This window comes from Pseudophryne corroboree, chromosome 10 (assembly GCF_028390025.1).
Source record: "Pseudophryne corroboree isolate aPseCor3 chromosome 10, aPseCor3.hap2, whole genome shotgun sequence".
In the NCBI taxonomy this organism is placed as follows: Eukaryota; Metazoa; Chordata; class Amphibia; order Anura; family Myobatrachidae; genus Pseudophryne; species Pseudophryne corroboree.
Window position 1 is genome coordinate 141,961,424 of NC_086453.1, and position 25,697 is coordinate 141,987,120.

Here is a 25,697-nt window from a genome sequence, read left to right on the forward strand (position 1 = left end):
GCCCATCGCTGTGCCGCGAGTTTGAAGATAAAACCTGTCGTTGAAGGTGAAGTAGTTCCTTGTTAGTACGAACTCCAATAATTCAATTAATAAATCATGAAATTCACTTTTGCCGGCCATTTCCAAAAAGTATTTGACTGCTTTTATACCGATCTGATGATTGATGCTGGTGTAGAGTGATTCTACGTCTAATGTTACCAATAGGTGGTTGTCATCGAGTTGGACATCATGTAGCTTCTGGAGTATGTCCGTTGTATCTCGCAAATATGAGGGAAGATTCAACACGTGTTGCCGTAAGTGCAAATCCAAAAAGGTACTCGGTTTTTCCAGAATTCCACCCTGTCCTGATTACACAAAAAAATTCTTTTAGGGTCCTGTGCGGCACCAAACTGTCCTTTTCCTGATCATTTACGCTGATTAAATCTTCAGCTTCAGGTTCCAGCACGGACAGGACATTTATGTCCCTTTAAGCCGAATTTTGGCATATTATTGATACGGTACACTTATTTATCACACACACTCCTACAAGAACGCACATCATCTATACTTTCTTTGCTCCTTAATTTTTGACATTAAACCAGTTCTAGCATGGCTTCCTTCAGCCTTCGCAATGAACTAAGCAGTAGACACGTTTCATTACAAAATGTAGAAGATATTTTTAATAGTGGAACAGATTTACCCTCAGGCAACGTAGGATGGGACTCAGAACTTAATAAACTAAGATCTTGTCTACAGAAAAGAATGCGCTCCTCATGGGATGTCAAAACTCTGGAAAGTTAAGTAAAAAACAAAATTACCCCTAGAGGCTTAAGACCTAAGATCTTCCCGACCTTTCAACTAACCACAGAAAGTCTAACAACGGAATGGGAAGCTGCACTTCTGAAATGTTCCCAAGACCTCATGGCTATTCTAATCAAGCACAATCATTTAGTACTTAATGCATGTGAAAAAGAAATAGAAGACCTAGGCAAAAGCCTTGAGGAATGGGAAACCAATACCAAATTTCAACAAACTTTTGAAAAGATCAAGAAAGAACTGGAACCCTACGAACAAAAAATTATTGATAGAAAGAAGAGTAAATTTGCAAGAGATATGAAGGACTTTAAGACAGGCAATATATTTCGCTGGAGCAAAACACCTAGACACAGAGATCATACGCAATCGCAAGACAGATACACTTCCTCTGAGACAGAATCATCAGGGGGAGAAGAATATTCGGACCCTGGCAACTCGGAAGGAGAAACATATAACTATAGGGATGATTTCACAAGCCATACATCGACTCATTTTTTAGGATTAGACAGGAGGGGAGGAAGACCAAGATTTCGACAAAGAGGAAGACGAGGAGGGGGAGCAAGAAACCAACGAGAACAAACCAACTGGGAACCCAGATACCCAGTCAGAAACAACAGGAAGAAGTAATACAGGAGACGAATCTCAGAATTATTAATCTTTCAGACAGAACCCTTACTGATGACCACACCACTCTCTTATCCAAGGGATTATCCTTCTCGCCGACACAACCATTGGATCGTTTCCTTTGGGAAAAGGATCTAAAACTTTTTGGGCGTAAACTGCTTCTTCGAAAATTCTTTACAACACGCCAAGAATCCCAATGGGAGAACGATGCAGAACACAATCAAACAGGAGAACTACTTACTACAGAAGAAATAGAGGCCTTAGCAGCATTGGAGGAACTCCATACTGAAGATATAGATACAACAGATACTCCTACGAGACCAAAATGCAAGAAAAAATCAACCTTTTTTCCTCCTGAACATATCTCACCGGAAACTAGAGTATTTCAAGAATTGGTAGCTCGTGATTTAGATAAAATCTACACCAAGTCCAAATCGAAACCACCCTATGGTGACAACTTGAGCAAGGCAGAAAGAAGAACTTTGCGCAAAATACAGTCCTGGTCGGATATAGTAATTAAGCCCTCTGACAAGGGGGGCAACATTGTTCTCTGGCCTAAAACAATGTACATTATCGAGGCAATGAGACAACTGGGGGATATACAATGTTACAAACAAGTAACTTTCGATCCTACTGACAACTTTAGGATCGCCCTCACAAGAATCCTAGATCGGGCATACTCCCAAGGTACGTTGACCAAGGAGGAAACTGAGTATTTAACAACTACCAAACCTAAAACACCTACATTATATATTCTACCCAAGGTCCATAAAAACACTTCCGTACCACCAGGACGACCTATTGTATCAGGACAGGGTGGAATTCTGGAAAAACCGAGTACCTTTTTGGATTTGCACTTACGGCAACACGTGTTGAATCTTCCCTCATATTTGCGAGATACAACGGACATACTCCAGAAGCTACATGATGTCCAACTCGATGACAACCACCTATTGGTAACATTAGACGTAGAATCACTCTACACCAGCATCAATCATCAGATCGGTATAAAAGCAGTCAAATACTTTTTGGAAATGGCCGGCAAAAGTGAATTTCATGATTTATTAATTGAATTATTGGAGTTCGTACTAACAAGGAACTACTTCACCTTCAACGACAGGTTTTATCTTCAAACTCGCGGCACAGCGATGGGCGCGGCTTGCGCACCAACGTATGCGAACTTGTATTTAGGTTGGTGGGAGAGGGAAATTGTGATGCATCCCAATAATGAGAAATACACACGACATGTAGTCGCGTGGTGGCGCTATATCGATGATATCATCCTGATCTGGGAAGGTGATAGAAGCCTGCTAGTAACATTCATTGAGGAGTTGAACACCAATGACAATAATCTCAAACTCACACATCACATCAGCAAGGACTCAGTATGCTTTCTCGACCTTGTGATCTCTAGAGCACCCGATGGCCTGATAGAAACAAAACTATATCGCAAAGAAACATCCACAAACAGCCTTTTACATCAAACCAGTGCACATTTCCCCCCTACAGTGGAAAATATCCCCAAGGGGGAATTCCTACGTCTGAAAAGAAATTGTTCAAATTCTTCAATTTTCTTAGAGAAAAGCATTGAATTAACTACAAGATTACGTGAACGTGGCTACAGTCATAGGTCTATCAAAAAAGCCAAATGGCACACCAGCCAGACACCGAGGGACAAGTTGATCTTTCCACAGACAAAAACTCACAGATTACGGGAACAAGATAATAAGCTCAGATTCGTGGGTACCTTTTGTAGAGAGTGGAAGGAGATACAAGAATCCATTAACAGACACTGGCCAGTCTTACTTCTAGACAAAGACCTAGCAGAAACAATAGGACAAAAACCCTCCATGAGTTGGAGAAGGTCCAAAAATCTTAAAGACAAACTCACCAGTAGCCATTTCACCAAAAACCCTAAAAAACAGCCAACCATCAAGGGCTCCTTCCCATGTGGAAATTGCAAAGCATGTCCACACATGGTTAAAAAATCTTCTATTATTGATCGCTATGGAGAAGAGAAATCAATTAACCAATTTATCAACTGCAATGCAGTTGGAGTTGTATACTGCATATCATGTAGCTGTGACATGAGATATGTGGGCATTACCACAAGAGCCCTAAAACAACGTATCCTGGAACACGTAGGCTCTGTAAGAAATGCATCATCTGATTATAAAAAAATGAAAAAACTAACATCAGTGGCGCGCCACTTCTTCAAACATCATCAGGGCAACCCTAAAGAACTCAAAGCCTTTGGTCTGGAAAGAATCAATTTAGGAATACGCGGAGGAGATTTGATGCAGGAATTGCTTAAACATGAATCTGAATGGACCTTCAAACTTAACTGTCTTGCGCCTCAAGGCATGAACGAACACATAAATTATGGAGTTTTTATCTGATGTTCCATAAGATACCTATACTAATGTTCCCCAATCCAACCTTTTTTCCTTCTAATAAATTTCCTTTTATCTGTTCTCACTCAATCCACCCCTTCACTCAACAATTTTTCACTTAGTCTCTCAGATTTACACCAACCCACACTCATATATATATATGCCTATCTACCCCTATCCAATCACTCTCTCATTCAATAATCCCACTTATTCCTTCACATTTACACTCACTCACACTCATAAGACATTTCCTACACACCCGCACCTTGATTCACCCATTTATTCACATGCAAACCCATCACAATACACTTCTATTGCACCTACTTGGCACCTAACTTTACTCCCACTACAGTCACTCACAATTCACCCAATTTATTGATTATTATACAACCTTCTCTGCTTCACCACAGTAATTGCAATAAATTTAATTTCCCCCTTTTCCTTTTTCTTTTTTCTCCTTTTTCTCAACAAACCAATTTGCACCTTGCTGAATATAATATCCCCATAAGCTTCTACTAGACTATTATTCCAAATGAGCTAAAAATTATTATATAAATATCATTATTGGTTATTATTCAAACCTTCTTTATTATTATTATTTAATTATCATCATTCATCAATATTTACTATTTCTTCCTAATTTTTGTTTTTTTTCCCTCTCAATAATTCATTATCCCCTCTTTCTTCTTTATTATCAACTAACAATCCTTATACAAATATTATAAATGCAAACTCCTAATTCTACATTTCTTTATTTTTATTATTATTATTATTATTATTATTATTAATTTTATTTTTATTTTTATTTTATTTATTTTTATTTTATTTTTATTTTATTATATTATTTTATTATATTTACCTTATGGTTGCTCAGCAATCAACATAACTTAAACATTATTGATAGATCACCTTTACAATTTTGGTTTTTGTTTTTGCTTCCGTTTGGGTTTTTGTTTTTGTTTTTGTTTCTGTCCACAATTATGGTTACACACAGCCCTTCCTGTCCTTTTAGAACAGAAATTATGTAGCCAAGCCTCTCTCTGAACTATGCGCTCCGACGCCACTTCCGGTCACGGAGCCTTTACTGCTCCGACGCTACTTCCGGTCACGGAGTTTTTACTTCGTACATGGTCCCACCAATAGGGACATCTAAACACTAAATTTTACATTCCTACAGTATTCCGCAGGCCTTATTAGCTATCCCCAGTCTACAACTACCATTTAAACAGCCCTATTAAAGGTCACACTTTCACTACTTCCGGCCTTCTAAACCGGAAGCAATGTGTCCATCTCCTGATATATCCCCACACAAGTCTGTAGACTGGGAATGCTGAGATATAAACAGGAAGTGACGCCACTGAACATTTCCTGTAAGACGGTACACTCATGCCATCGCAGATCACGGAGTATTCTCTCCTAGTGTGGCCACACCATCCTATTTAATATATACCCCCTCACTTTATTAGTGACCCATATCCAGTTATCCTCAGCCCCATGTGATCTTCTCATTTGAGCCTTACACGAACCCAGTATAACGGCAATCAACGCCACTTCCGGTCTTTTCGACCGGAAATGACGTTACCGTATCCAGGAACGCGTCCTTGACAACTCCAGTGACTGCTAAACTAATGGCAATAGAGCCAATACTTCGATCTCGGCCCTAGTAATTAATTCTAAATACTATCCTCTCTAGTGCCATATCATAAGCACTATTTAACCCTATACATGGCCCCATGCAGATTTACAATAACATCTTCCGAATTTAAAACCGGAAGTGATATGCAGGATGTCTGAGTGACATCACGCATTCTAAATTCCCTCTTCTCAGAGATTGGTCCAAACTTCTTAGACCACTCCCAAATTCTTAGACCACCCCTTCCTTTTTGCCTTAAATAGACCTTCTTCCACTATCACTTCACACAGTGAACAAGCCACCTCCAGGTGAAACGGCCGTCTGTGACTAGTGGTGCTGAACAGTGCACGGTTCAGCCCACTCACCTCCTGGTATCGTATATTTGACAAAAAAATGTTTTGTCCTTAATTGTTTAATTTTTGCCAAATCTGCTATTTATTATTCATAGTGTTAGGTTACTTTACCTTATTTCATAATTCCCCTTTTTTTTTTTCTCTCTCACTCCCATACTCCAGTTAGTGAGACAAAATTTCAGATTATTACGTATAGTTTCAGATATCACTTATAATTGTCTTTTGAACTTCCTCTGCATTAATTCAGGGGCATTGCTAATAGCGAAAATCTCCTTGCATACCACTATTAGGATTAATAGTATGTACTGGGAATATGCACTATTATAAGAAATCTTAAGATATCTGTGTAGTTTCATACTTTTATTCAATAGGCACAGATAAACCCGCCTCTCTCATCCACTGTCCGCTGTATTAAATTATATGACAGTGGACAGCAGAAGACGGGCTCTGAACCTATACGTTTCCTGAAACTTACTGGTTCGGTACTCTCTCATCCTGACGACAGTTAAATAACTATCCTGCAATGCTTAAAGTAACAGGATAACTGTGCTTATTAATGGACAGCAGAAGTACCCTAACAGGTATATGTCAATAACCATACATTCTCTCTTCACAATCTATGTGATATTACTGCCATATCTCACTGGCTACGCCCAATCTCGTCTGATCTTGGAAGCTAAGCAGTGATTAGCCTGATCAGTACCTGGATGGGAGACTTCCAGGGAATATTAGGAGCAGTAATAAATATCTCTGTGTGAAAAGTAGAGGTGGTGGAGCAACCTTTGACCATTACCACTTTTCATTCCTAATTTTCCTCCTTCTTATAGAATTTTCCTTCTGATCATACACTCATCTAGAGTTCTTTGGCATATTGCTATTTTTGACTCATAAATTTCTAGATTTTGAAATAGCAGATTAATCGTTACCAGGACACACCATTATAACAGGCATTGGAAGAATTTTCTCCTATGCAGAAACAGATTTCTTAATATTTTCATCTCAGGTGTCACTGTCACCACAAATAATAATATCATTTGGAAAATTATTACTCCAAAATTATTATTTCTTAAAGTGAGAATTATTTATTATTATATTTTTTCTCCTTAAATGTTATAAACTATATGTGTGTTGAACTGTGTACCATAAATTTTATCATGCTATAATTAAAAGTTAAGTTTTAGTTTTTCAAGCGTGCCCCAACACAGAGTCTCTCTTTTTCTTTTGCTAACATTAACATGTACTATTGACTCTGGGTGCACCACCAACCACAGTAACTCCTTAAAGACCTATACAGGCATTTCGCATGCATATGCACTGTTGGTTTACAAGGTACAAATTTCATAAAAGCCCATTACACAAAAAAATTCTTTTAGGGTCCTGTGCGGCACCAAACTGTCCTTTTCCTGATCATTTACGCTGATTAAATCTTCAGCTTCAGGTTCCAGCACGGACAGGACATTTATGTCCCTTTAAGCCGAATTTTGGCATATTATTGATACGGTACACTTATTTATCACACACACTCCTACAAGAACGCACATCATCTATACTTTCTTTGCTCCTTAATTTTTGACATTAAACCAGTTCTAGCATGGCTTCCTTCAGCCTTCGCAATGAACTAAGCAGTAGACACGTTTCATTACAAAATGTAGAAGATATTTTTAATAGTGGAACAGATTTACCCTCAGGCAACGTAGGATGGGACTCAGAACTTAATAAACTAAGATCTTGTCTACAGAAAAGAATGCGCTCCTCATGGGATGTCAAAACTCTGGAAAGTTATGTAAAAAACAAAATTACCCCTAGAGGCTTAAGACCTAAGATCTTCCCGACCTTTCAACTAACCACAGAAAGTCTAACAACGGAATGGGAAGCTGCACTTCTGAAATGTTCCCAAGACCTCATGGCTATTCTAATCAAGCACAATCATTTAGTACTTAATGCATGTGAAAAAGAAATAGAAGACCTAGGCAAAAGCCTTGAGGAATGGGAAACCAATACCAAATTTCAACAAACTTTTGAAAAGATCAAGAAAGAACTGGAACCCTACGAACAAAAAATTATTGATAGAAAGAAGAGTAAATTTGCAAGAGATATGAAGGACTTTAAGACAGGCAATATATTTTGCTGGAGCAAAACACCTAGACACAGAGATCATACGCAATCGCAAGACAGATACACTTCCTCTGAGACAGAATCATCAGGGGGAGAAGAATATTCGGACCCTGGCAACTCGGAAGGAGAAACATATAACTATAGGGATGATTTCACAAGCCATACATCGACTCATTTTTTAGGATTAGACAGGAGGGGAGGAAGACCAAGATTTCGACAAAGAGGAAGACGAGGAGGGGGAGCAAGAAACCAACGAGAACAAACCAACTGGGAACCCAGATACCCAGTCAGAAACAACAGGAAGAAGTAATACAGGAGACGAATCTCAGAATTATTAATCTTTCAGACAGAACCCTTACTGATGACCACACCACTCTCTTATCCAAGGGATTATCCTTCTCGCCGACACAACCATTGGATCGTTTCCTTTGGGAAAAGGATCTAAAACTTTTTGGGCGTAAACTGCTTCTTCGAAAATTCTTTACAACACGCCAAGAATCCCAATGGGAGAACGATGCAGAACACAATCAAACAGGAGAACTACTTACTACAGAAGAAATAGAGGCCTTAGCAGCATTGGAGGAACTCCATACTGAAGATATAGATACAACAGATACTCCTACGAGACCAAAATGCAAGAAAAAATCAACCTTTTTTCCTCCTGAACATATCTCACCGGAAACTAGAGTATTTCAAGAATTGGTAGCTCGTGATTTAGATAAAATCTACACCAAGTCCAAATCGAAACCACCCTATGGTGACAACTTGAGCAAGGCAGAAAGAAGAACTTTGCGCGAAATACAGTCCTGGTCGGATATAGTAATTAAGCCCTCTGACAAGGGGGGCAACATTGTTCTCTGGCCTAAAACAATGTACATTATCGAGGCAATGAGACAACTGGGGGATATACAATGTTACAAACAAGTAACTTTCGATCCTACTGACAACTTTAGGATCGCCCTCACAAGAATCCTAGATCGGGCATACTCCCAAGGTACGTTGACCAAGGAGGAAACTGAGTATTTAACAACTACCAAACCTAAAACACCTACATTATATCTTCTACCCAAGGTCCATAAAAACACTTCCGTACCACCAGGACGACCTATTGTATCAGGACAGGGTGGAATTCTGGAAAAACCGAGTACCTTTTTGGATTTGCACTTACGGCAACACGTGTTGAATCTTCCCTCATATTTGCGAGATACAACGGACATACTCCAGAAGCTACATGATGTCCAATTCGATGACAACCACCTATTGGTAACATTAGACGTAGAATCACTCTACACCAGCATCAATCATCAGATCGGTATAAAAGCAGTCAAATACTTTTTGGAAATGGCCGGCAAAAGTGAATTTCATGATTTATTAATTGAATTATTGGAGTTCGTACTAACAAGGAACTACTTCACCTTCAACGACAGGTTTTATCTTCAAACTCGTGGCACAGCGATGGGCGCGGCTTGCGCACCAACGTATGCGAACTTGTATTTAGGTTGGTGGGAGAGGGAAATTGTGATGCATCCCAATAATGAGAAATACACACGACATGTAGTCGCGTGGTGGCGCTATATCGATGATATCATCCTGATCTGGGAAGGTGATAGAAGCCTGCTAGTAACATTCATTGAGGAGTTGAACACCAATGACAATAATCTCAAACTCACACATCACATCAGCAAGGACTCAGTATGCTTTCTCGACCTTGTGATCTCTAGAGCACCCGATGGCCTGATAGAAACAAAACTATATCGCAAAGAAACATCCACAAACAGCCTTTTACATCAAACCAGTGCACATTTCCCCCCTACAGTGGAAAATATCCCCAAGGGGGAATTCCTACGTCTGAAAAGAAATTGTTCAAATTCTTCAATTTTCTTAGAGAAAAGCATTGAATTAACTACAAGATTACGTGAACGTGGCTACAGTCATAGGTCTATCAAAAAAGCCAAATGGCACACCAGCCAGACACCGAGGGACAAGTTGATCTTTCCACAGACAAAAACTCACAGATTACGGGAACAAGATAATAAGCTCAGATTCGTGGGTACCTTTTGTAGAGAGTGGAAGGAGATACAAGAATCCATTATCAGACACTGGCCAGTCTTACTTCTAGACAAAGACCTAGAAGAAACAATAGGACAAAAACCCTCCATGAGTTGGAGAAGGTCCAAAAATCTTAAAGACAAACTCACCAGTAGCCATTTCACCAAAAACCCTAAAAAACAGCCAACCATCAAGGGCTCCTTCCCATGTGGAAATTGCAAAGCATGTCCACACATGGTTAAAAAATCTTCTATTATTGATCGCTATGGAGAAGAGAAATCAATTAACCAATTTATCAACTGCAATGCAGTTGGAGTTGTATACTGCATATCATGTAGCTGTGACATGAGATATGTGGGCATTACCACAAGAGCCCTAAAACAACGTATCCTGGAACACGTAGGCTCTGTAAGAAATGCATCATCTGATTATAAAAAAATGAAAAAACTAACATCAGTGGCGCGCCACTTCTTCAAACATCATCAGGGCAACCCTAAAGAACTCAAAGCCTTTGGTCTGGAAAGAATCAACTTAGGAATACGCGGAGGAGATTTGATGCAGGAATTGCTTAAACATGAATCTGAATGGACCTTCAAACTTAACTGTCTTGCGCCTCAAGGCATGAACGAACACATAAATTATGGAGTTTTTATCTGATGTTCCATAAGATACCTATACTAATGTTCCCCAATCCAACCTTTTTTCCTTCTAATAAATTTCCTTTTATCTGTTCTCACTCAATCCACCCCTTCACTCAACAATTTTTCACTTAGTCTCTCAGATTTACACCAACCCACACTCATATATATATATGCCTATCTACCCCTATCCAATCACTCTCTCATTCAATAATCCCACTTATTCCTTCACATTTACACTCACTCACACTCATAAGACATTTCCTACACACCCGCACCTTGATTCACCCATTTATTCACATGCAAACCCATCACAATACACTTCTATTGCACCTACTTGGCACCTAACTTTACTCCCACTACAGTCACTCACAATTCACCCAATTTATTGATTATTATACAACCTTCTCTGCTTCACCACAGTAATTGCAATAAATTTAATTTCCCCCTTTTCCTTTTTCTTTTTTCTCCTTTTTCTCAACAAACCAATTTGCACCTTGCTGAATATAATATCCCCATAAGCTTCTACTAGACTATTATTCCAAATGAGCTAAAAATTATTATATAAATATCATTATTGGTTATTATTCAAACCTTCTTTATTATTATTATTTAATTATCATCATTCATCAATATTTACTATTTCTTCCTAATTTTTGGTTTTTTTTCCCTCTCAATAATTCATTATCCCCTCTTTCTTCTTTATTATCAACTAACAATCCTTATACAAATATTATAAATGCAAACTCCTAATTCTACATTTCTTTATTTTTATTATTATTATTATTATTATTATTATTAATTTTATTTTTATTTTTATTTTATTTATTTTTATTTTATTTTTATTTTATTATATTATTTTATTATATTTACCTTATGGTTGCTCAGCAATCAACATAACTTAAACATTATTGATAGATCACCTTTACAATTTTGGTTTTTGTTTTTGCTTCCGTTTGGGTTTTTGTTTTTGTTTTTGTTTCTGTCCACAATTATGGTTACACACAGCCCTTCCTGTCCTTTTAGAACAGAAATTATGTAGCCAAGCCTCTCTCTGAACTATGCGCTCCGACGCCACTTCCGGTCACGGAGCCTTTACTGCTCCGACGCTACTTCCGGTCACGGAGTTTTTACTTCGTACATGGTCCCACCAATAGGGACATCTAAACACTAAATTTTACATTCCTACAGTATTCCGCAGGCCTTATTAGCTATCCCCAGTCTACAACTACCATTTAAACAGCCCTATTAAAGGTCACACTTTCACTACTTCCGGCCTTCTAAACCGGAAGCAATGTGTCCATCTCCTGATATATCCCCACACAAGTCTGTAGACTGGGAATGCTGAGATATAAACAGGAAGTGACGCCACTGAACATTTCCTGTAAGACGGTACACTCATGCCATCGCAGATCACGGAGTATTCTCTCCTAGTGTGGCCACACCATCCTATTTAATATATACCCCCTCACTTTATTAGTGACCCATATCCAGTTATCCTCAGCCCCATGTGATCTTCTCATTTGAGCCTTACACGAACCCAGTATAACGGCAATCAACGCCACTTCCGGTCTTTTCGACCGGAAATGACGTTACCGTATCCAGGAACGCGTCCTTGACAACTCCAGTGACTGCTAAACTAATGGCAATAGAGCCAATACTTCGATCTCGGCCCTAGTAATTAATTCTAAATACTATCCTCTCTAGTGCCATATCATAAGCACTATTTAACCCTATACATGGCCCCATGCAGATTTACAATAACATCTTCCGAATTTAAAACCGGAAGTGATATGCAGGATGTCTGAGTGACATCACGCAATCTAAATTCCCTCTTCTCAGAGATTGGTCCAAACTTCTTAGACCACTCCCAAATTCTTAGACCACCCCTTCCTTTTTGCCTTAAATAGACCTTCTTCCACTATCACTTCACACAGTGAACAAGCCACCTCCAGGTGAAACGGCCGTCTGTGACTAGTGGTGCTGAACAGTGCACGGTTCAGCCCACTCACCTCCTGGTATCGTATATTTGACAAAAAAATGTTTTGTCCTTAATTGTTTAATTTTTGCCAAATCTGCTATTTATTATTCATAGTGTTAGGTTACTTTACCTTATTTCATAATTCCCCTTTTTTTTTTTTTCTCTCTCACTCCCATACTCCAGTTAGTGAGACAAAATTTCAGATTATTACGTATAGTTTCAGATATCACTTATAATTGTCTTTTGAACTTCCTCTGCATTAATTCAGGGGCATTGCTAATAGCGAAAATCTCCTTGCATACCACTATTAGGATTAATAGTATGTACTGGGAATATGCACTATTATAAGAAATCTTAAGATATCTGTGTAGTTTCATACTTTTATTCAATAGGCACAGATAAACCCGCCTCTCTCATCCACTGTCCGCTGTATTAAATTATATGACAGTGGACAGCAGAAGACGGGCTCTGAACCTATACGTTTCCTGAAACTTACTGGTTCGGTACTCTCTCATCCTGACGACAGTTAAATAACTATCCTGCAATGCTTAAAGTAACAGGATAACTGTGCGTATTAATGGACAGCAGAAGTACCCTAACAGGTATATGTCAATAACCATACATTCTCTCTTCACAATCTATGTGATATTACTGCCATATCTCACTGGCTACGCCCAATCTCGTCTGATCTTGGAAGCTAAGCAGTGATTAGCCTGATCAGTACCTGGATGGGAGACTTCCAGGGAATATTAGGAGCAGTAATAAATATCTCTGTGTGAAAAGTAGAGGTGGTGGAGCAACCTTTGACCATTACCACTTTTCATTCCTAATTTTCCTCCTTCTTATAGAATTTTCCTTCTGATCATACACTCATCTAGAGTTCTTTGGCATATTGCTATTTTTGACTCATAAATTTCTAGATTTTGAAATAGCAGATTAATCGTTACCAGGACACACCATTATAACAGGCATTGGAAGAATTTTCTCCTATGCAGAAACAGATTTCTTAATATTTTCATCTCAGGTGTCACTGTCACCACAAATAATAATATCATTTGGAAAATTATTACTCCAAAATTATTATTTCTTAAAGTGAGAATTATTTATTATTATATTTTTTCTCCTTAAATGTTATAAACTATATGTGTGTTGAACTGTGTACCATAAATTTTATCATGCTATAATTAAAAGTTAAGTTTTAGTTTTTCAAGCGTGCCCCAACACAGAGTCTCTCTTTTTCTTTTGCTAACAGATCCAAGTGTCTGCAATCTCCACCACCAACACCCTCATCATCAACATTCTCAGTCATGATCAGAAGTAGTCCTGCATCCAATTTCATAAGCATGACGGAAAGCGATAGGACAGAATAGGACAAGAGAGGGTTAAATCCCTCAGGCTGGGAGCGGACCAGGGAAAACATCAGGTTTTAGTGGCCTATGGGTGCAGAGGGTAGGGATTGTCCCTGATTCGTGTTAGTCAACTGACAGTTAGGTCAGCCTCTTTTCTAGAAGCTTTTTGATCAGGTAGGATCTATTCTTCTGTGTGGTAAATTACACATAGTTCAGGTGTTTATTAAGTTTATACTGATCCCTCACATTTCATTGCCTACTGTGTGTTCATTACTACTGTGTGGCCAGCATGCCCCGCCGGCAGCATTCCCCCAAGGGGTTCACTACGATATGCCGGCGGTCGGGCTCCTGGCGACCAGCATACCGGCGCCGGGAGCCCGACTGCCGGCTTACCGACAGTGTGGCGAGCGCAAATGAGCCCCTTGCGGGCTCGCCACGCTACGGGCATGGTGGCACGCTACGCGTGGCACACTATTTTATGCTCCCTCCAGGGGGGTCGTGGACCCCCACGAGGGAGAATAAGTGTTGGTATGTCGGCTGTCGGGCTCCCGGTGCCGGTATGCTGGTCGCTGGGAGCCCGACCGCCGGCATACTGAAGACCACCCCCCCCCCAAGAACCCCCCCGTTACCGGTCTGAAGAAGCCAGTGCTCTGGTCCATGAGGTTGTGCCCCCCTCTGATGGCTGTGGTGGCCGGCGGAGGGGATGTGCATTGCAGAGGCTTCCCTCTGCTGCCTGCCCCTCACCGCCGGAGACATCTCCCTTCCCCAGCCAGATAGTGCCCAGGGGTGGGGTCGGTCAGCGGGGTCTGATGCGGCGGATCTTTGGCCCGCTCACGCTCAGCCCTCACTGGCGGTAGCAACTGAGGGAGCGCGTGGCCTGATGGCCGCTACCAGCAGGCTGCCTCGGTCTGGTGGGGGTGGTCGGCGGGAGGCTGACGCGGTGGTTCTACGGCCCGCTAGCACTCAGCCCTCACTGGCGGCTACAGCGGCAGCACACAGCCGGACGGCCACTAACATAATGCCCTCTGTCTCTTCCCGGCCGGTGCAGGGTGCTGTCCCCGGCCGGCTGGTGTGTGCTACAGCGGACAGCCGTGAGGCGGGTGCTGCTTACATTATTGCAGGTGGCAGCATGCTGTCTTCGGTGGCGTGGACGGTGTGAGGGGTCCTATACCAAAAACAGAAAAATGGTCACTCGCGCCCCAGCTGCAGCTCAGTACCAACCCCCAAGAGCACAACTTCTTGAAACAATTTATACAACAAACATATGGGGTGGTCCACAAGCGCTACTAAATGGTTAATCAATAATTCTTAATTCATCAGGGCCCCATTCACTTCCATGGAGCACAAGGATTCTTCCAATATGTATCTTTCCGCAACTTCTCAAAGGTTCGCACCTTACGACTAACCTCCTCTGCACAGGGTATGTACATCAAAAGGTTTCTTTAGACAATCTTCTTATCTATATTTATTTCTCCAAGATCACAAGAGTTCCACCACCCGACCCTTAGAAGGGGCACTCACCTCATTGAAATGCCCTATGTTCCTTGAAAGGTATCTTTATTGGCACCAGGCACCACAGTTTCCACCGATCACCAGCAATGTTATAGCCAATATGTGGATAAAGCACAAAAGGATGTCCAAAAAATTCACAGATTTATTGTACAATACAAATGTGCCCATAAAAACATTAGGACTGATTAAAACACATAAAACAAAAAATAAAAGATTTCACACTCTCCTGGTTACTGGGAAATCGTTCTTTTCCACCACATGCCCCAACAACTCCAAAAACATGTATAAAGGCTGTTAGCCTAAAAAAGAGTGGGGGTCCTATTAAATAATGGTTTCAGGTGGAAAAAGCCCATACAACCTGAGATGTATATCTGCACCACCGACGCGTTTCGGATTCAAGATCCTTCCTCAAGGTGTCTAATGGAGGCAGGAAGTCAGTCCTTTATACTTCCTGAACCTCCTTCCCATGTTTTCTGACCAATCACAGAAAAATTTGGTTTTTATTGTAATTTTTCTGTGATTGGTCAGAAAACATGGGCACATTTGTATTGTACAATAAATCTGTGAATTTTTTGGACATCTAAATATAGATAAGAAGATTGTCTAAAGAAACCTTTTGATGTACATACCCTGTGCAGAGGAGGTTAGTCGTAAGGTGCGAACCTTTGAGAAGTTGCGGAAAGATACATATTGGAAGAATCCTTGTGCTCCATGGAAGTGAATGGGGCCCTGATGAATTAAGAATTATTGATTAACCATTTAGTAGCGCTTGTGGACCACCCCATATGTTTGGTGTGAGGGGTCCTGTTGGCCACCAGTCTATCAGTGGGCAGTATCATGGGAGGCGTAGGCGGCGCTTAGCAGGGAGGGAGCCTGCTAATTCCTATGGCCAGGCTGCTGGGGCTGAGGAGACTCAGGCAGCTGTTTCCTCAGCTGTGAGGGGGAGCACTAGGTGCAGGCTTGCGAATAGGCGCACTAGTGGGTGGTCTGTTGCTGGGCCGGTAGGTGGGAGGAGCAAGCGTGGGAGCTGCAGGATTGACGTGGCTGCCGACTCTGAGAGGGTTGCGCCGGGGGCCGCGGTGGTTCCGCCGGTCCCTAGCGTTGACCCCTTGGTGTTGGCATCAGCCATGGCAGCGATGGCCCCCACTCTGTCACCATTAGCGGCAGCCATGGCTCAGGGTGGTCCATCTGCTTCGGCCGGCTCCAGCAGCTCGGCCTCTCAGCCTGGTGCTTCTTGAGAGGCGGTGGCTCAGTTGCTTAGGGCTTGCCGGGACATCGGTGCGGCTGCGGCAATGACTGATTCCGGGGCACCCTCGGCTGCTCCGGTTGTTGAGGGTCCTGCTGCTTTGTCTAACCCCTTGTTTTCTGCTAGCGGTGCTTCGGCTCCGGTGTTTTTCTCCTCTGTTGCAGGTGGTTCAAGCAATGCCAGCGGGGACGCCGATGAGGATGCGCTTCTTTTGTCAGTGGCAGGGTCGATGCAGGGTGATCCCACCAGGTCAGATGGTGAGTCCAGTGCAGTTTCTATTACTAGTCGGGGTTCATCGATGTCCAGTCGTTCTTCCGGTAGATTTTCATCGACGGCGTCATCGTCTTTGTCGCTGGCATCTGGCAGTACCGCGCCTAGGGCCAAGAAATGGGCGGCGCACTATGCACGGCATGAAGCTCACAGGAGAGACGGCAAGTGGCGACGTTTGTCCTCTAGTGCGCGTCGAGCTAGGAAGCGGGGCAACTTGCCAGGCATGGTACGTTGCGATTACACAAAGGTGCTGCGGGGGCATCGTGACAGCTTTCGGAAGCGGACATGCAGGGGTGAGTATGTAGACATGTTCACCCTCACCGATGAGGCTATGAAGGCTTATCGCGCGGCTAAGGCGAATGGTGGTATTGGGGTTGAAGCCTTCCGGTCGTATGATAATTGGCTAGCAGGTCTCTGGTTTCTGGATGAATATTTGAATATCATTAGATATATTCATTTAGTACATGAGATGCAGTGCAAGTACAAAGGTACTGAATGGAGGGTCTATGATGAGGAGTTCAGGTGTAAGTAGGATTGCTTGGAGGTGGTGGACTTTGGCTGCAAGGATGTGTAAGTCTGGTAAGATATTACGAGGTTGGCGCAGGGAAGTAAGGAGGCGCTGACGGTGGCATCTGAGGCGCAAGCGGCTTCCTCGGGTGCATCGTGCTTGTTAAGCGATAATCTGCCGACACTGTGCATGGAAGGAGCGGTGCAATCAAGTTTTTTATCCCCGTCAAAAGGCCTTTAACATCTCCTCTTGCACCCTGGGATAGCGGTGTCGTTTTCAACACCTCTGCTTGCACTGTAACGGGGCACATCCCGCTTCCAATTGCTTCCGCTTGGGTAAGCGGGGTTCCAAGCCCAGTAGTAGCGCAATGCCCAAGCAGGCAAGCAGCATTATCCCTAAATAGGTCTCCCACCCCTGTCCGTTTGGCAGATATGGCCAAATGGTTAGAGTGGTATCCGAACCGGGTTAATGCCGATTTCTTGTTTTCGGGTTTTCATTTTGGTTTTCAGATGCCAGTTGTAAGGGAGGTGGTTGTTAGTTGCCACAAAAATTTGCAGTCGGCTCAAATTTTCCTGAAGTTCTTTTGGAAAAAGTTGAGCAGGAGGTTAGGCTAGGTAGGATGGCGGGCCCCTTTTCCAGAGCTCTTTTGGAGAACTTGATTGTCTCCCTCGTAGGGTTTGTTCCCAAGAAAGCTCCTGGCAAGTTTCACCATCTGTCTTACCCGTTGGGATCCACTGTTAATTATGCGATACCTCCCGAGCATTGCTCAGTGTGGTATCAGTCGTTTAATGAGGTGTTTTGCTTGGTGCGGGCGCATGGCCCCGGGGCCCTCATGGCTAAGATAGATGTGGAGTCTGCTTTCCACTTGCTCCCTTTACACCTGGATTCATTTCGATACCTTGGTTTCCGAGTGGGGCAGGATTATTTTGTGGACAAATGCCTGCCAATGGGATGCTCCGTTTCCTGCGCGTTGTTTGAGCGTTTCAGCACTTTCTGGTGTGTAGAGTTTTCCTGCGGGTATCGGGGTATAGTTCACTATCTCTGCGATTTTCTTTGTGTGGGCCCCGCGGGTTCTATGCGTTGCAGCAGACTGTTATTTTCCTTGTGTGCTCTCTTCTGGCATTTCAGGTGGAAGACAAGACCGAGGGGCCGCATACGTGCCTGTTTTTTGGGGGTATTGAAATCGATACTGTTGCAGGAGCTTGTCATTTGCCACGGGATAAGGTGACGAAGCTTTGCAATGTGATGGCTCTATGCTCTGGTAGGTTGAAGGTGACTCTTCGGCAGGCCCAATCTCTGTTGGGCCTCTTGAACTTTGCCTGTCGCGTTATTCCCATGGGGAGGGTGTTTTGCCGCAAGCTCGAGCGGGCCACGGCCGGGGTTGCCAAGCCGCATCATTTTGTCCGCCTTTCATCTGAGATACGGAGAGACCTGTCTGTTTGGGTTTCATTTTTAGCGGATTTTAATTGATTTAGGATTTGGTTGGCCTCGTCCGTCGACAACTATGAGCTGTAGCTTTTCACAGACGCTGCGGATGTTACCTGAACGGTTCCTGGTGTGCTGCGCCTTCGCCTACAAGTTGGCAGCGGAGGGGTCTCATGAAGGACCTCTTGCTGCCCGAGTTGTTCCCTATATTAGGGGCGTTGGAAGTGTGGGGCGAGCCACTTAGCGACTGCAGCATAATTTTCAGGTGTCACAACCTGGGCGTGGTGCATGCGAGCTAAGGCATTGCCAGTGCTGCGGGTACTTGCACGAGTAGTGCTGTTTTGCATGCGGCACAAAGTGTTGTTTCAGGCTTGGCATGTTCCCGGTGTAGATAACGCAATCGCCGACGCCTTATCTAGGGGCCAATGGGATCAGTTTCGTAGGTTGGCTCCGGAGGCTGATCTGGTTGGTTTGCCCTGCCCCTCTTCTGTTTGGCAGGTTATCGTGCCGGATTAGAAGGTTTAGGTGCAAATTCGCTTGCCCCAGCGACTTTACAGATGTACCAACGGGCCTGGATGGAGTGAGAAAAGTTTTACCGTGACCAAGGGCCTTGAGGTGAGACCGGTTGTTCGCTTTTGTTGTCATTTGTTTGGAAACTCTTTGTGGAGGGTCGGTCGAGAGCTACAGTATCTCGTTACCTTGAGGGGATTTCCTTTTTCTCCAAATTGAGAGGTATTCCAGATTACACTAAGGGTTTCCTTTTAACTAAGGCCATGAGGGGTTGGGCGCGGCTGGCGCCCGTTCCTCCTAATAAAAGGCATCGCATTGATAGCTCCCTGCTATCTTCAATCTTGGGAGTGGTTGCAGTTGTGGCAGTGTCCAATTTTGAGGAACTTTTATTTCGATTGGCCTTTTCCATGGCATATCATGGAGCGTTTCGGGTGTCGGAATTGGTGGCTTTGTCCAAACTGACTCTTGCACCCATGTTGCATGCGGATATTGTCACGGGAGAGAGGTCCTTGCTATGCAGACTGCACTGGTCCAAAACGGACCAGTTGGGTCAAGGTCGTTGGGTCACGATGGTGCCCTTAGGGGACGACTAGGTATGTCCGGTGGCTTTGGCCAACATGTATGTGGAAGTGTGGCCATCTTCCGAGGGGTCATGGCTTCTACATGTGGATGGTTTGCCACTGACCAAATATCAGTTTGGCTGGATGCTCCGGCGCTGTCTGGCTGGTTTGGGGCTTTCTCCCAGGGACTTCGGCACTCACTTGTTTAGGATTGGGGCTGCAACCTCTGCTGCATTTGTGGGCCACTCTGTGGACAAAATTAAGGCTTTGGGATGATGGCGGTCGGTCAGTTACAAGTAGAGATGTACAGCGGGCATTTTTCGGGTTTTGTGTTTTGGTTTTGGATTCGGTTCCGCGGTCGTGTTTTGGATTCGGGTTTTGTGTTTTGGCAACACCTCCCTTTCGAATTTTTGTCGGATTCGGGTGCGTTTTGGATTCGGGGTTTTTTTTTCAAAAAACCCTCAAAAACAGCTTAAGTCATAGAATTTGCGGGTTATTTTAATCCTATAGTATTATTAACCTCAATAACCATAATTTCCACTCTTTTCCAGTCTATTCTGAACACCTCACACCTCACAATATTATTTTTAGTCCTAAAATTTGCACCGAGGTCGCTGGATGACTAAGCTAAGCGATCCAAGTGGGCGGCACAAACACTTGGCCCGTCTAGGAGTGGCACTGCAGTGTCAGACAGGATGGCACTTAAAAAAAGAGTCCCCAAACAGCACATGATGAAAAATAAAAATAAATAAAAAAGAGATGCAAGATGGAATTGTCCTTGAACCCTCCCACCCACCCTTATGTTGTATAAACAGGACATGCACACTTTAACAAACCCATCATTTAAGCGACAGGGTTTGCCACACGACTGTGGCTGAAATGACTGGTTGGTTTGGGCCCCCACCATAAAAGAAGCAATCAATCTCTCCTTGCACAAACTGGCTCTACAGAGGCAAGATGTCCACCTCTTCCTCATCCTCCAATTCCTCACCCCTTTCACTGTGTACATCCCCCTCCTCACAGAGTATTAATTTGTCCCCACTGGAATCCACCATCACAGATCCCTGTGTACTTTCTGGAGGCAATTGCTGGTAAATGTCTCCACGGAGGAATTTATTATAATTCATTTTGATGAACATCATCTTCTCCACATTTTCTGGAAGTAACCTCCTACGCCGATTACTGACAAGGTTACCTGCTGCACTAAACACTCTTTCAGAGTACACAATAGAGGGGGGGGGGGGGGGGCAACTTAGGTAAAATAAAGCCAGTTTGTACAAGGGCCTCCAAATTGCCTCTTTTTCCTGCCAGTTTACGGACGGACTGTCTGACATGCATACAGTGATGCTGTCATTCATATAATCCTCCACCATTCTTTCAATGGTGACAGAATCATATGCAGTGACAGTACACGACATGTCAGTAATCATTGGCAGGTCCTTCAGTCTGGACCAGATGTCAGCACTTGCTCCTGACTGCCCTGCATCACCACCAGCGGGTGGTTTTGGAAATTTTATCCTTTTCCTGGCAGGTCCAGTGGTGGTAGAAAATGAAGGTGGAGCTGTTGGCGGATCACATTCCGCTTGACTTGACAAGTGTCTCACCAGCAGGTCTTTGAACATCTGCAGACTTGTGTCTGCCGGAAAGAGAGATACAATGTAGGCTTTAAACCAAGGATCGAGCATGGTGGCCAAAATGTAGTGCTCTGATTTCAACAGATTGACCTCCCATGAATCCTGGTTAAGCGAATGAAGGGCTCCATCCACAAGTCCCACATGCCTAGCGGAATCACTCCGTTTTAGCTCCTCCTTCAATCTCTCCAGCTGCTTCTGCAAAAGCCTGATGAGGGGAATGACCAGACTTAGGCTGGCAGTGTCTGAACTGACTTCACGTGTGGCAAGTTCAAAGGGTTGGAGAACCTTGCACAACATGGAAATCATTCTCTACTGTGCTTGAGTCAGGTGCATTCCCCCTCCTTTGCCTATATCGTAGGCAGATGTATAGGCTTGAATGGCCTTTGCTGCTCCTCCATCCTCTGAAGCATATACAGGGATGAATTCCACCTCGTTACCACCTCTTGCTTCAGCTGATGGCAGGGCAGGTTCAGGAGTGTTTGCTGGTGCTCCAGTCTTCGGCACGCAGTGGCTGAATGCCGAAAGTGGCCCGCAATTCTTCGGGACATCTCCTGCATGTCCCTGTCATTTTTTTAAAAATTCTGCACCACCAAATTCATTGTATGTGCAACACATGGGACATGCTAGAATTTGCCCACATGTAATGCGCGCACAATATTGGTGGTGTTGTCCGATGTCACAAATCCCCAGGAGAGTCCAATTGGGGTAAGCCAATCTGCGATGATGTTCCCCAGTTTCCGTAAGAGGTTGTCATCTGTGTGCCTCTTATGGAAAGCAGTGATACAAAGCGTAGCCTGCCTAGGAATGAGTTGGCGTTTGCGAGATGCTGCTACTGGTGCCGCTGCTGCTGTTGTTGCTGCGGGAGGCAATACATCTACCCAGTGGGCTGTAACATTCATAGAGTCCTTAGTCTGCCCTGCTCCACTTGTCCACATATCCGTGGTTAAGTGGACACTGCGTACAACTGCATTTTTTAGGAAACTGGTGACTCTTTTTCTGACGTCTCTGTACATTCTCGGTATCGCCTGCCTAGAGAAGTGGAACCTAGATGGATACCAGACGCATGTCTAACACCAACATAGTTGTCAAGGCCTCAGTTATCCGCTTTGCAACAGGATGACTGCTGTGATATTTCATCTTCCTCGCAAAGGACTGTTGGACAGTCAGTTGCTTACTGGAAGTAGTACAAGTGGTCTTCCGACTTCCCCTGTGGGATGACGATCGACTCCCAGCAGCAACAACAGCAGCGCCAGCAGCAGTAGGTATTACACTCAAGGATTCATCGGAGGAATCACAGTTAGGAGAGGACTCGTCAGACTTGCCAGTGACATGGCCTGCAGGACTATTGGCGTTCCTGTCTAAGGAGGAAATTGACATTGAGGCAGTTGGTGGAGTGGTTTGCAGGAGATTGGGTACAAGAGGAAGAAGGGATTTAGTTGTCAGTGGACTGCTTCCGCTGTCACCCAAAGTTTTTGAACTTGTCAATGACTTCCATAGGCAAACGCAGGGGGGGGTTTCCGGTTGCACGGAAACCCCCATCCTTTTGGCAAGTGGCTAAAATTATGACAATAGCAATGGTATATAATTCAATTACTAGAACTGCTGCCATATTATGCAGTTTAATGGACTGAGCACAGCTGCTGCATATGCCCAGTGTGACAGCTTCTGCTACCAAGTTTTCTGTGTGTTTGGATCTGAGAATCAGTGTTCTGGACCAGACAGTAGCTACCAGGAAGAAGAGACAGGAGCCTTGTCATGAGGTGGGAGACTGTGTGCTTAGGGGGTGCAGTACTGGTTCTATTAGGTTTATTTATTTATTTCCTACAGTATGCTTAACCTTTTCCTGACCACTTATCTTATTTATATGTACTCTGTAATTGGGCGTTTTGGAACCCTTGTGGCGCCTTATAAATAAATAATAATAATAATAATAATAATACTATGATTTAAATATGTTCGTTACAACCAATACTATAGGCAATCTATAGTTTTAAATATTAATACTGTATTTAACACAGTATGCAGTATATAAAAAGACCATTGTTTAAATAAATGTCCAGGGTCATTACTGGATTTTTCTACCACTCCCCCAGACTCCCGCTCTTGCTCCAATGTTCTGCAGAGTGGGAGATTGTGGATTGCATTTGGAAACCCCTCTCTAGAAATCCTGCGTTTGCCACTGACTTCTGATGAATGCGCTCCAGGTGACATATAAGGGAGGATGTTCCTAGGTGGTTAACGTCCTTACCCCTACTTATTACAGCTTGACAAAGGCAACACATGGCTTGACACCAGTTGTCCGCATTTCTGTTGAAATAATTCCACACCGAAGAGGTGATTTTTTTTGTATTTTGACCAGGCATGTCAAGGCCTTATTCATCCCACGGACAACAGGTGTCTCCCCGGGTGCCTGACTTAAACCACTTCACCATCAGAATCCTCCTTGTCAATTTCCTCCACAGCGCCAGCAACACCCATATCCTCATCCTGGTGTACTTCAACAGTGACATCTTCAATTTGAATATCAGGTACTGGACTGTGGGTGCTCCTTCCAGCACTTGCAGAGGGCATGCAAATGGTGGAAGGAGCCACCTCTTCCTGTCCAGTGTTGGGAAGGTCAGGCATCGCAACCGACACAATTGGACTCTCCTTGGGGATTTGTGATTTAGAAGAACGCACAGTTCTTTGCTGTGCTTTTGCCAGCTTAACTCTTTTCATTTTTCTAGCGGGAGGATGAGTGCTTCCATCCTCATGTGAAGCTGAACCACTAGCCATGAACATAGATGCAGCACTGGACTATTCGTAATATACTGTAGTATACTGGTCACCACAATGCAGCACAAGACAATGAGCAGTGATACTGAGCACCAATGAGGATACTAGAACTGACACAGAGCAGCAAGATGCAGCACTGGACTATTAGTAATGTACTGTAGTATACTGTTCACCACAATGCAGCACAAGACAATGAGCAGTAATACTGAGCACTGATGAGGATACTAGAACTGACAGAGCAGCAAGATGCAGCACTGGACTATTAGTAATATACTGTAGTATACTGGTCACCACAATGCAGCACAAGACAATGAGCAGTGATACTGAGCACTGATGAGGATACTAGAACTGACACTGATCAGGAGAGACACACTACTAGTATTACTGAGCAGCAATAAGTAAGCACTGATACTGAGCACTGATATTGAGCTTTCCACTGAGAGAACGTAGCAACATCCTCTCCGCTCTCTCTACAATGCACAAGTGAAAATGGCGGCAACGCGCGGCTCTTTATATGGAATCTGAATCTCGCGAGAATCCGACAGTGGGATGATGATGTTTTGCCTCGTTCCGAGTCAGGCGGGAAGAATCGAGCCAGGCTCGGAACCGTGTTTGACACGTGAAGTTCGGGGGGGTTCAGTTCTCAGCGAACCGAACCCGCTCATCTCAAGTTACAAGCATTACATTTGGCCACTCCCTCGGTAGTTGTGCTGTTTTTTGTTCATTCTAGTTAATGTTTCTTTACTTGGTTTGACATGTTTTCATCTGTGGTTTTCACATCTTGTTCATCTCCCCCTGTCCCTCCCTACTCGGGGATTAGCTACTCGCCACTGTTGGCAGTGGGGGTCTGGAGTTCTTTAACAATTTTTCACCTGTATTGACGGACTGAATCTGGTCTACTCGATTTCAATTCAGCCAATTGGCTCTTCAATTATAAGTTCCTCAGCAGGTTTTTAAGTTTCAACTCCAGCCGAGTTCACCTGTGTTTTCCCATCCTCCTCTCCCCCCAATTTTTAATTTTGTCATGGCTCGTCCTCCTGTTCCTTTTTGTTGCTTTGATTGGCCTGAATCTTGTTTTTATGGAAATTTCCATCTACATTATTTTTCTTTTGGCAGATCCTCTATTAACGTTATTGCATGCCCTTCTGTCGCCTAGACTTTGATCTTTATTTGTACCCCAAATTTTAACTTTTGTTTTATTTCCCCCTCAATTGTAGGTGTGGTAACTGATGTTTTGAAGGTCTGGGTGGTCGGACACTCCTTTGTGTATTGGACAGCTGAATTGATGCTTTCAGATGGGGCTCCGTCTTTGGTTGGTCACGCAGGT

The 25,697-nt window shown here is 43.4% G+C and overlaps 2 pseudogenes; both read left to right on the forward strand.

Annotated features, from left to right (window-relative positions):
- The first annotated feature begins 6,423 nt into the window (after positions 1-6,423).
- Positions 6,424-6,542, forward strand: LOC134967691 (5S ribosomal RNA; annotated as a pseudogene).
- Positions 6,543-13,227: 6,685 nt separating this feature from the next.
- LOC134967703 (5S ribosomal RNA) lies at positions 13,228-13,346 on the forward strand (annotated as a pseudogene).
- The last annotated feature ends 12,351 nt before the right edge of the window (positions 13,347-25,697 follow it).